This window comes from Podarcis cretensis, assembly GCF_951804945.1.
Source record: "Podarcis cretensis genome assembly, chromosome: 1".
In the NCBI taxonomy this organism is placed as follows: Eukaryota; Metazoa; Chordata; class Lepidosauria; order Squamata; family Lacertidae; genus Podarcis; species Podarcis cretensis.
The window spans coordinates 109812710-109823746 of NC_137170.1; the positions used below are offsets into that span (position 1 = coordinate 109812710).

General features: G+C 40.4%; 1 long non-coding RNA gene across 1 annotated transcript; it reads right to left on the reverse strand.

Moving 5' to 3' along the window:
* Window positions 1-1002: 1002 nt before the first annotated feature.
* LOC307220804 lies at window positions 1003-10285 on the reverse strand. Its single transcript, XR_013841113.1, has 3 exons — window positions 10118-10285; window positions 3369-3434; window positions 1003-1058 (listed from the first exon to the last, which is right to left on the reverse strand). It is a non-coding gene; the product is annotated as an uncharacterized lncRNA (long non-coding RNA).
* Between the last annotated feature and the right edge of the window lie 752 nt (window positions 10286-11037).

Genomic DNA, 11037 nt, shown 5'->3' on the forward strand with positions numbered 1-11037 from the left:
AGCAGTGAATCAAGCATCATACTCTGATCAGTAACCTGAATGCAGGGGAAGTTATCTTGTGATTGTGGGATATATCTAGCCTCATATTACCAACATGCTTAACTCTAATTAATGCACGATGAGTTAAAACAATAGAGTAAGCAGTCCTGCCAGACTTAGCTAGGTCACACACTCATACCTTGGGAGGAAGGGTTACCAAACTCTCCATTCTCTTTTTCTACCTAGTGAATTCTACCAGTAATGAGGTGTAAACTGGATGCTTTAACCTTAGAATGCGTGGCTTAAGCAAGCCATCTTTGTGTTTCTATACAAATAATTTAGAAACTATTACCACTTTGAAATTCAGTTAAACGGCCTGTCTTTTCTTGCCACTGTATGGAAAAACATATGAATCTGACCTTTGAAAAGGTTGTAAGTAAACTATTTTTAGCTTACCAAACATGTGGTCTCTTTCTATGCTGAGGGGAGTGGGGAACTTTGGAAGCAACCTAGAAGCAGAAATTTTAAAAGCCTAACAGTCTGTATTTCCACCCTCTGCTGCATGTTTTGTGATTTTAAAACATTGGTGTGGCTCGCCCACCTGAGGGCATTTGCTCCAAATTTGGATCTAGGCATGCAGGGAATTCTCCATTTATTTTACCTAACGTTTATTTCCTTTTAATCAAAATATAAAAATACTAAAACCAACAATGATCATGCTGAAAACTGCACAAAAACTGCAAAATATCTTAGAGATGCTTCAGGGAGTAGACATGGGAAAATATTCTTAAGCGGAGGAAATTACAAAATCTTGAATGTGCATTATCTTTTATAGTTTCTATCCAGTCAGTTACAACTTAACTATGAAGTAGGTGAGGTGGATAGAACCTTTCCAAATACTACCCAGGGAGTTTCATGGCTGAGCAGGCTTTTGACCTTCATCTCCTTCACACTGCACAATATTCTATTCATTGCACTACAAAGAATACCCAAATAAGACACACGCAAAAACGATTTGTCCTGCCTTTCATGTAATTACAAAGCAAACCGGTTTGGGTGCATCACCTCCTAAACAAGTCCTTTTAAGAAAAATGTATGTTTGTATCATAATGAAGTCTTTGGGGGGGGGGGAATCTAAATTTGTTTAACATATAGAGTCTGTAATACAGTGAGTAAAACTCTGGGAGCCAGTCCTGGAGGATCTCACAGTGGTAACAGAAATGAAAATATTTTGACAAGATACTCACATGCAGACATCACCAGTAACTGTTTCAAAGCAAACTTAAAGTCCACTAATCCTTCCATTAGCATTTATCGGCAGCTGAATTTTTTTCCCAGCAGCCTTGCTTCTCCTGCAGCAAGAAGGAATTCCGAAACTGGGATCAGATCCTAGTGCTCTAATTCCATGACAATTTAATGTAGGACAAGCCTACATTTTCCATTTCTTAGTTTTAAAATATATAGGGTTCCTGCCCCCCTCAGAGCATGCTTTATTATGCCATATGTCCCTAGCCTACAAAGCTATCTTAAGTGTCTTTGAACTGACGTTCACATCTTCCTTCTCTGGGTGCTCTCAGATTATAATCATACAGTGGTACCTCGGGTTAAGTACTTAATTCGTTCCAGAGGTCTGTTCTTAACCTGAAACTGTTCTTAACCTGAAGCAACGCTTTAGCTAATGGGGCCTCCTGCTGCCACTGCGCCGGCGGAACACGATTTTTGTTCTTATCCTGAAGCAACCCGAGGTACCACTGTACCTAGGTCCCAGCCACACTATGCATTTAAAACACACAGCTTCACCAAAGTATCCTGGGAACTGCAGTTTGTTAAAGGGTGCTTTGAATCGGATCTCTGTGAGGAGTAAACTACAGTTCCCAAGCTTCTTTGAGGAAAGTCGTGTACTTAAATAGTTTGGTGTGGCTGTGAATTCAGAGTCAACCCATTGAAACGAATGGAGAAGTAACTGAAATCCACGGATTTCAATGGATCGAAGCTTGACTAATGTTGGGCTATCACTCACTATTCTTAAGACACATTAGATACGCAGGTGGCACTGTGGGTTAAACCACAGAGCCTAGGACTTGCCGATCAGAAGGTCGGCGGTTCGAATCCCCACGACAGGGTGAGCTCCTGTTGCTCGGTCCCGGCTCCTGCCAACCTAGCAGTTCAAAAGCACGTCAAAGTGCAAGTAGATAAATAGGTACCGCTCCGGTGGGAAGGTAAACGGCGTTTCCGTGTGCTGCTCTGGTTCGCCAGAAGCAGCTTAGTCATGCTGGCCACATGACCCGGAAGCTGTACGCCGGCTCCCTCGGGCAATAAAGCGAGATGAGCGCCGCAACCCCAGAGTAGGCCATGACTGGATCTAATGGTCAGGGGTCCCTTTACCTTTTTATACCCTATATATATGTGTGTGACACATGAGACCCACACAAATGCACAGTGAGAAACTGCTGTAGCCACCACAAAGCCCTCAGCAGAACGGCAGCGCCATTTATTCTCAGTCTACGTTTTCCACTCTCTTCCTTTAATCCCGAAATGTCTGTATTTCCTCTAACTCCCTTTCCTCAAAAAAAACAAAAACAAAAAAACCCTGAATAATAAACCACACTGGAAAGCAGTGATGTTGCTAAGGCTTAGCATTTGGGGTGGCAGATGGGGTGATAAGCACAACGTTTGTGGGGGTGGAGGGTAATGGTCCCTATCACTCTGTACCCACTAAGTGTATTTTTAGCATTAAAATAATCATGCAGCAATTGGGTGGAAATGAGAGCCGTGTTTTATTATCTGGAAATTACACCCTTCGTGGAAATAACAATATTGAGAAACCGATCATATGCAAAATTAAGACTAAAGCTCAGTTATGATGGCGGCGTTATATTTTCAAAGGGAGTAGCCCTCCTGCTATACAGAGTGCATCTGTTTGGCAAAGGTTGAAAGTTAAGTATGGGGTATTAGGTGTGGAGGCAGTGAAAATAATGCCTATGGGGATATGGCAGAGAAAGAGCAAAATGGGAGGTGGTTGTGCTTTTGGATCACTCTGGCATCATACTGGGTGTCCAAAGTCTCTCTATGTGAGCTCCATTTGCTTCATATGACAGCTGAACCCAGTTGATAAACCGGTATGAAACACAACTGGACGTTGCCCCTTCATAAATACAGCTTCTATACTCCGTAACATTTTGAATCAAGTCAGATACCTAGAACATAAGAAAATTCCAGACAGAGCCCAGTACAAGTCACAGAGCAACAGAACACACAAGGTGAATCCTTTCTTTGCTAAATGATCAACTGTTTGCTAAAATAGTTTGCTAAAATATATAAAATAATTTGCTAAAATATCAACTATTCCTCCCCCCAACTCTTTTGCTGTGTGTACCTTTTGTACCTACCTGTGATTACATTGCCTCTTCATTATATCTGACCTATGATAGCCGAACATTCCTGCAAAGCTTGTTCTAAAATATTTTCAACAGAGAGAGAGAGAGAATAGGATTCAGCGTTTGGTATTATACTGCTGTCCAGTGTGATTGCTTTGCCGTTCAGAACACAATAAATTTAAGTAATTAAACGTGGTAGACCTTTGAATCAAAAAGGCAAAGCATACACAAAGAATATTAATTAAAATAAAATAAAATAAAATAATAGCCAAGTCCCTCTAGACTCCTCAGTAACATATTCTCCTTGATCTGGGATTAGAGTCTCTTCAATTCATTCCTACGCAGAATTAGGCGTGCAAAATCAATTGATTTCAAAGGGTTAGGCACACTTAAACCGGCATTGGATTGGGCTGCTTTTTAAAGTTCTTTATTTGAGAGCTCTTTTCATAGGGTGCCAAGAAGCTAACATATTTATATTGTTTGTACCTTACTCCTCTTTTAATTCAGCATAATATGGTGTGTGCTTCTGTAGGGAGGTCGGAAAGCTCTTCTCCCTTCTTAACATGATTATATTGTGCCTAACATTTCAAGAAGGAAATATTTCTTTGTGCCTTACACCACACATTATGCGCAGAGCACAATGTGCAAAACTGCTAATAATCACATATAATCATTACTTCTGAATCTTGATTCCCAATCTTTTTCTTTGACGTCGGTGACTATTGTCCACATTAAAACCGACACATCCTTATAGGTAAAAATAAAATCCTTGTTTTAATAAGGGATGGACAAAAATCTGGATGAAAGGGATGGACAAAAATGCAAGCACACACATACACACACAAATATAGAAGCAGATTTGTTTTGACAGCCTATTATGCCACAAAAATCATTATAAGCGTAAGCTACAGCTCAGCGCATCAGCTTAGAGACTGTAAATCCCTGGACCATAGTTAAATACATTTGCAGTAAGCCGTGAAAAGCTGAACAAAACCCAGTTGGTTCTTAGCAGCTCAACACAGCAATTTACTTTTGAAAGAAAAAAAAGGGGGGGGAGAAAACCACCCCTAAAACAACATTTTAAACTTTTTGCAAAACAGAAATTTTCTTTGCATATACTGTTAAGTGACCACACTTTTATTTTGCAATGAGAGACCAGATCTGGCACTACATATTTTGGCAGCTCCTCATACGAAACTGAACAAACAGTTTCTTAAGTGATGCTTGGAAGACAAATCTGGAAAAGATTCAGATCTATTTAAATGGATGCGTACTTGCTGTCATTTTGGGAATTGTTAAATATGATATTTTATTTCGGTGATCATTCTGAGGGTGGAAAACGTAAAGAAATCAATGAAAAATGCATACAGTAGATCAAGAGATAGCCAAGGCTGTTATAGTTCATTTATTGTTTTATTTAAATAATACATCATTTTTCCATTTTAAATGCTCAAGGTGGCTTGTATATGCCATGAAACAAATAAGTAGGTTCCTTGTTCCTCATTGAGTTCAGTTAGTCACCAAGCCTGATGCAATTCCCTTGCGTACATACTAAGACTTTTCATCCAAAAGTCTCACCCATACAACTTCTCTTTAGATGACACCTTGACCCAAGGCTGGTTTCTGGACAGCTTCATTTGGACAAATACCATAGTAGAGTGTTTTCTAGAAGTGGCAATGAATGTCCACATCCATGTCAACATGGATGTTGTGAACAAATGCATGAGCACATTGGCTCCCATCATTGAGGGATAGCTCTGGATGTACAATGCTGTTTCCATACATAAAAAGGATCACTGGATCCAGATGACAACGTTATAATGGAAATACCCTAGGAGACAGCCTGTGTGGCCCTCCCATCCTGCGTGGACTCCCATCAGTCCCAGCCACGTCAGGGATGATGGGCATTGCAGTCCCACAACACCTAGAGGGCTGAAAGTCCCCTGTCCCAGCCTTTAGCAGGTTTAAACAGGGGGGAGTCCGACTGAATTCAGTCCTATTAATTTGCTGCTAAGTGCACTTGAGATTGCAGCTGTAATGTTACGGCGGGTCCTGCAGCCTCATTTGTTCTGTTGCTGTCAGTGATGGAGTTGCCCAGTGGTTGCCTACAGCAGCCTTCCTGAAACTGGTTGCCCTCCATATGTTTTAGACTACATCTAATTTGCTGACCAGCCTGGCCAACGGCCAGCAAAAATGGGAACTGTAGTCCCAAACATCTGGAAGGTGGCAGGTTGAGAAATGCTGGCCTGCAGCTCCCACGCTCACCGAAAGGTTGCATTCACTTTCAGAAATGCTTTCTTAGAAACTCTTGCTGGAGCATCATCCATCACAATATGCGGATGACAACCCCATCACCACTTTCTGCTGAGCAAGTACCTTCGAGTGACATAAAACACCATCAGGCTGAGGGATCTTTCTACGTTCCTTTTGTTCTTCGTAGCCTTCATTTCGTACCAGCGTCATGTATAAAATGTCTCCGCAATGGCACCTTTCTTGACCATTCCATCCACTTCAGGTGAGAAGCTTCTTCATCAGAAAGTGGGAACGAAGGAAAGATGGAAAATTTCCATTGTCTCCTAAAATGTGTTGTCTATTGGCAAAGCCAACACAAAAGAAAGACGAATTCGCTCTGTAATGCAGCAACAGCTTCTAATTCAGCATGAGGTCTTCCTAGACAAGGAGGTTTCATTGTGCTGGCATTTGGTCATGCTAGCCAAAGCAGCCAACTGGCTCTGGCTTCAGTATTTTGACACATCGTATGAAATTTATCTTTACAATAGATTCCGCATTTTCAGTGGTGTAAAAAAAAAAAAAGCGGGGGGGGGGGAGGAAGGAGCCTTTGGCATTTCAAAAAAAGAAGAAGTTTTTTTAAAAATAATAAAAAAAAAAATCTTGTTCTCCTGGCTATAAAGAAAATCTTGGCATCATGGCTATAGTTTGTGTCCCAAAGGCCCAGCAACAAGCCGGCAAATTAAAGCATCTCCAAAATCGTGGGTTTTTTAATAAAAAAAACCCCTCAGTATTTTAAACCAGTGTTATGCATTTGGAGATGTGATTTTTCAGTATCTGGGACCTAGGAAGCTGCCTTGCATTTTGAGACCATTCATCCTCCCATCTCAGTATCATCTATCCTGACCGGCAAAAATCTTTTCTGGCCCTACCTAGAGACTAAACTTGAGATCTTTTGCATGCACGATAGATGCTCTCCCATCCATAAGCTATGGTTCTTTGTCCAAACGACCTCGCAAGACAAAAGCTTAGGATGAACAGCAGGTTGAAAGCTATGCAGGTTTGTGGCCACCACCACATCTTAATGGCAACAAATTTCATAGTTAAACTATGATGGCCAATGTGATACCTGCAGGTGTATATGAACCTAGAGAGACCTTCCCTGGTACCCACTGGCCCCTCTCCCTGCTCAAATTAGGGTTGAAGTGTGTGGTACCAATGACAGATTCTCGAGATTGCCAATCTGTTCACAGGCCCAAAAAGTTTGGCAGTCCCTGAACTACATATGCACTATTATAAAGATGTGTTCTCTCTTGTCTCTGTGTTGCTGCAGCTGTGCGCATGTTGTATTTACAATGGGTCCATTGTAAAGTAGTATACTCATGATGTTTGAGAACAGACCAGAAGAGAAGACAGGGCCACAATAATTTATAAACCTACATATTTTTAAAATGTCCCGCAGTGCAGGTGAAAGCGGGAAGGGCAGATTGTGCTGCTAAGCATGTCTCAGAAGGCAGGACTTTATCTCCTTCCGCGGAGCCTGTAAGACAGAGCTATTCCGCTTGGCCTTGAATTTGAATTAGCCTGATCCTCTATTCCCTTTCCCCTTTCCTCTTCTATAAAGAAACCCTTTCTGGGGCCCCACACTTAAATTCATCCCTGGTCTCCTTGCTGGCCCTAGTAGGACCAACTTGGCCAGTTAGCCCTGGTGATCATTTGATGTCTACTGACTGGGTTTTTTGTTTGTTTGTTTGTGTCCCCCCCCAAAAAAATGACCCCTGAATTTTTGAATTTTATTGATATTGATGCTGTATTTTATGTTGTATTTTATGCTGTTTTTAAGTTGCATTTTAATCAATGTTTTATATTTGCTGTTAGCTGCCCTGAACCCGGTTTTTAAACCAGGAAGGGTGGGGTATAAATAAAAAATTATTATTTATTATAGAGCACCGTTCTGAACTGAAAGTCCCTGGGCACCCAGAGACAATTTCTAGGGAAGCCACTGTTCACCTTAATATTGGCAAGTTCACTGCAGTCTCTATTTAATAGGTTATTGTATTTTAGTGTTTTGTTGGAAGCCACCCAGAGTGGCTGGGGAAACCCAGACAGATGGGTGGGGTATAAAATAATAATAATAATAATAATAATAATAATAATAATAATAATCCCAAGTTACAGCTAACTTTCCAGCACTGACCTGGAGTAGACCTGTTCCCATGAATAGGGACCGTGCTGTTTCCTTTATGTGAGTCCCCACACTGTGCTAGGGGAGGGAGTCAGAGTAAAGAATGCCTTGCTTTTCTCCCCTTTTCCCTGTTCACTGCTGGTGTCTTCTGCTCTTTCAAAGTATTGTTGTTTTATTTTTCTGATTCCACTACTTTTATGAATGTTGGTGTATGTGTAAATCCTCTTGTGCTCAGTTCCTACCTGCCAGCTTTCCCAAGGCTTCTGGTTGGAGAGAATTGAGTGAAGGCTTTTAATGGATAGTTAAGCAACCGTTTAAGGTTCGGCAGGGTGTTCTCTGGCATTTTAACTTTAACAAAATCATAATGTTGCAAACTGAACTAACCAAACCAAGGTCATTAAGATTTGCACACAAAAATGGAAAAATAATAATAATTGGCCGACATTCTCTGATTTGTAAATTGGAATGCAGATATCTGGATATGAATTCACATGGTGAGAATGAACTGTTTAGCTCAAAAATTATCATGCGCTTTAGACATGTTTTGATTGTGACAGGTGTACAATCTCTCAGCTGTTTATCATCATCATCATTATCATTATTACCATTCTACAAAATAGATATGCCATTGATCGTAAGAATGAAGAAGCTCAAAGTGGCTTACAAATACTAAATGCCCTTATTATCTTTTTACCTTTTTAATTCATAAAAGTGTTTCTATACCACCGTATACAGACTATAAAATGTTATTTAAAAATAAAATAAATAAATAATATAGATAGGCAGGTGACTGACAAATCAAAAATTAAACAACTACATAGGTTTGCACCAAAAAGTCTTTAAGAGATGTCTGAAAGTAAATAATAGCAATAATAATAATAATAATAATAATAATAATAATAATAATAATAATATTGTATACCACCCTATACCTGCAGGTCTCAGGGCAGTTCCCAAGATAAAATCACAATATAAAAACACAAAATATATAATAAAAATAAAACAAGAACAACTAAATAAACGAAAGTGCCTGCCAAATCTCTGCTGGAAGAGTGGCATGGACCAATGTGTGACACTCAATGCTCGACTTCTTGAGGCCAGGCAGCCAGAATTCTGTAGCATGGGGGGCCTACTGATAGTGTTCCTCCAGGTCAAGCTGTCCTTCAGGCATCCTCTGCATGCTCTCCATCAAAAACCTGTTACACTGCAATCTTTTATATGTCTATTTAGAAGAAAACCTGAATGAATTCAATGGGATTGAATCTCAGGTAGGGAAAGATGCATCTAGCCATATCCATTTTGTTTCTCATTTTTCCAATATTAACTTCCATCCTCTAGATTTCAACATCAGTTTGTGATTTTTTTTTTCATTTTTAAGTCCTTGTGAAAATTCACCAGCATTTCAGTGCTAATTTCTCCTAATATTCACACCTTTGCATGCAATTTTTCCAAATGCACCCATTTTTGCAAAGATATTTCCCGGTCTGCATCTGTATTGGAATTGTTTTTAGATGTCTTAATTGTTCTGTCTTCTGTGTTTTTGCTGCCCCTGGGCCCCTTCAGAAGGAAGGGCGGGATATAAATTTAAAAGATGGTGATGATGATGATACATGTCACTAATATGCATCTTATGCACACTTTGCCCCTGTATACACATTTTTATGCAGATTGCTGTACTTGTCTGGAGAATTGCGCAGTAAAATTCAGAGACATGTACATTTTGAAGGGAGGCTGTCTTTCATGTGTGTATTGTTTCAGAAGTGCAAATTAGGTGAGTTCGCCTTTAAATGCAAATTGAATTGACTTTCTCCTCCTTCCCTACCCCCAAGCAACTATGTACAGGAGGGACAGCTAACAAACAGCCCATGGACCAGATCTGCTTCCAGCCCAAAGGTTTTCGCAAACCCAACCCCAAGAATTTGACATTTTTTTATTTAAAAATAATTATTTTACTGAGTGGGGGGAGGCTGTTCTTCTGAGGTGTCCCAGGCCACAGTGAGACTCCACAGCTAATTCTCTGCTGGCCCAAGTAGGACTAATTCAACCAGTTAGCCCTGGCGACTATCTAATGCTTATTAGATGGATTTCCCCCAAACTGATTTCTGAACTTTGAATTTAATTGTTATTCATGTTTTTATACTGTATTTTATGCTGCTTCTACAATTAAGTGTTTTAAATTTGTTGTTAGCCGCCCTGAGCCCGGTTTTCTGAACCAGGAAGGGCAGGGTATAAATAAATTATTATTATTATTATTATTATTATTATTATTATTATTATTATTACTGCTATCATTCTGTGAAGGTCCCACAAGCCTACCAAAAATTGGTCCGTCCCCCCCTTGACTCACCTTGCCACAGCATCTCTTTTCTCCCTGGTGCAGCAACACTGCAAGAAGATCTTGGAGCTCAGGAGACAGGAAGGAGAGCCCCACAGAGGATTGCAGCCTTGGACGCCAAACAAAATCCTGCTGCACGCTAGTTTTCAAATGCAGTCGAACCTTAACTTTCAAGCCTGTACAAAAGTAACATGAGATGTTGCTGATCAAATACCAGATATCTTTCTTCATGCAAGCTCTCTCAACATTGCAGAGACAGGCACTCTCCCCCCACAAGCCTCCCCCCATTGGTTTTTGATTTTAGGATGTTAAAAGATTTCCCTTTTTAGGCAATTCAGTGGAAACAGCAACAAGGCAGCACAAAAAAGAAGCAGGCTGTCTTCAAAAGGCAGGTGTCTATTGGTTATTGAAACTTGGATACTGAGCACACAAAATGGGCAACATGTTGAATATGCAGAGATTATCTGGGGAACATTTCTCATCCGAATTTGCATAGGAGAATTCTGAGGAGAATCTTCCAGAAGCAAATTCTGCTTTTATGCACAAGGCAAGTTCTGGTTTATTTAGGCAAACTGGGGTCGGGGGAACCCAGCCCTTATTGTTTCAAAAACAAACACAGGAGTACTTTTAAAAGGGGACAGATCCACACCCTATATTTAAAGCACATCCAATGCACATTTAGAGCACATAGCTTCACCTAAAGGATCCTGGGAATTGTATTTTCTCCTTGCAGCGCTACAATTTCCAGTGTCCTGAACAAAGCACAGTTCCCAGAATTCTTTGAGAGACATCATGTGCTTTAAATGTATGGTGTATGCACTCTAAATTTACAGTGTGGCTCCTCCCTAAAAGTATCTCTACCTAAGTCTTGGTGGCCAAAAGCCTTGTGTAGATGACCCATCTCAACTGTCAACTATGAGGAATGGTGGGGT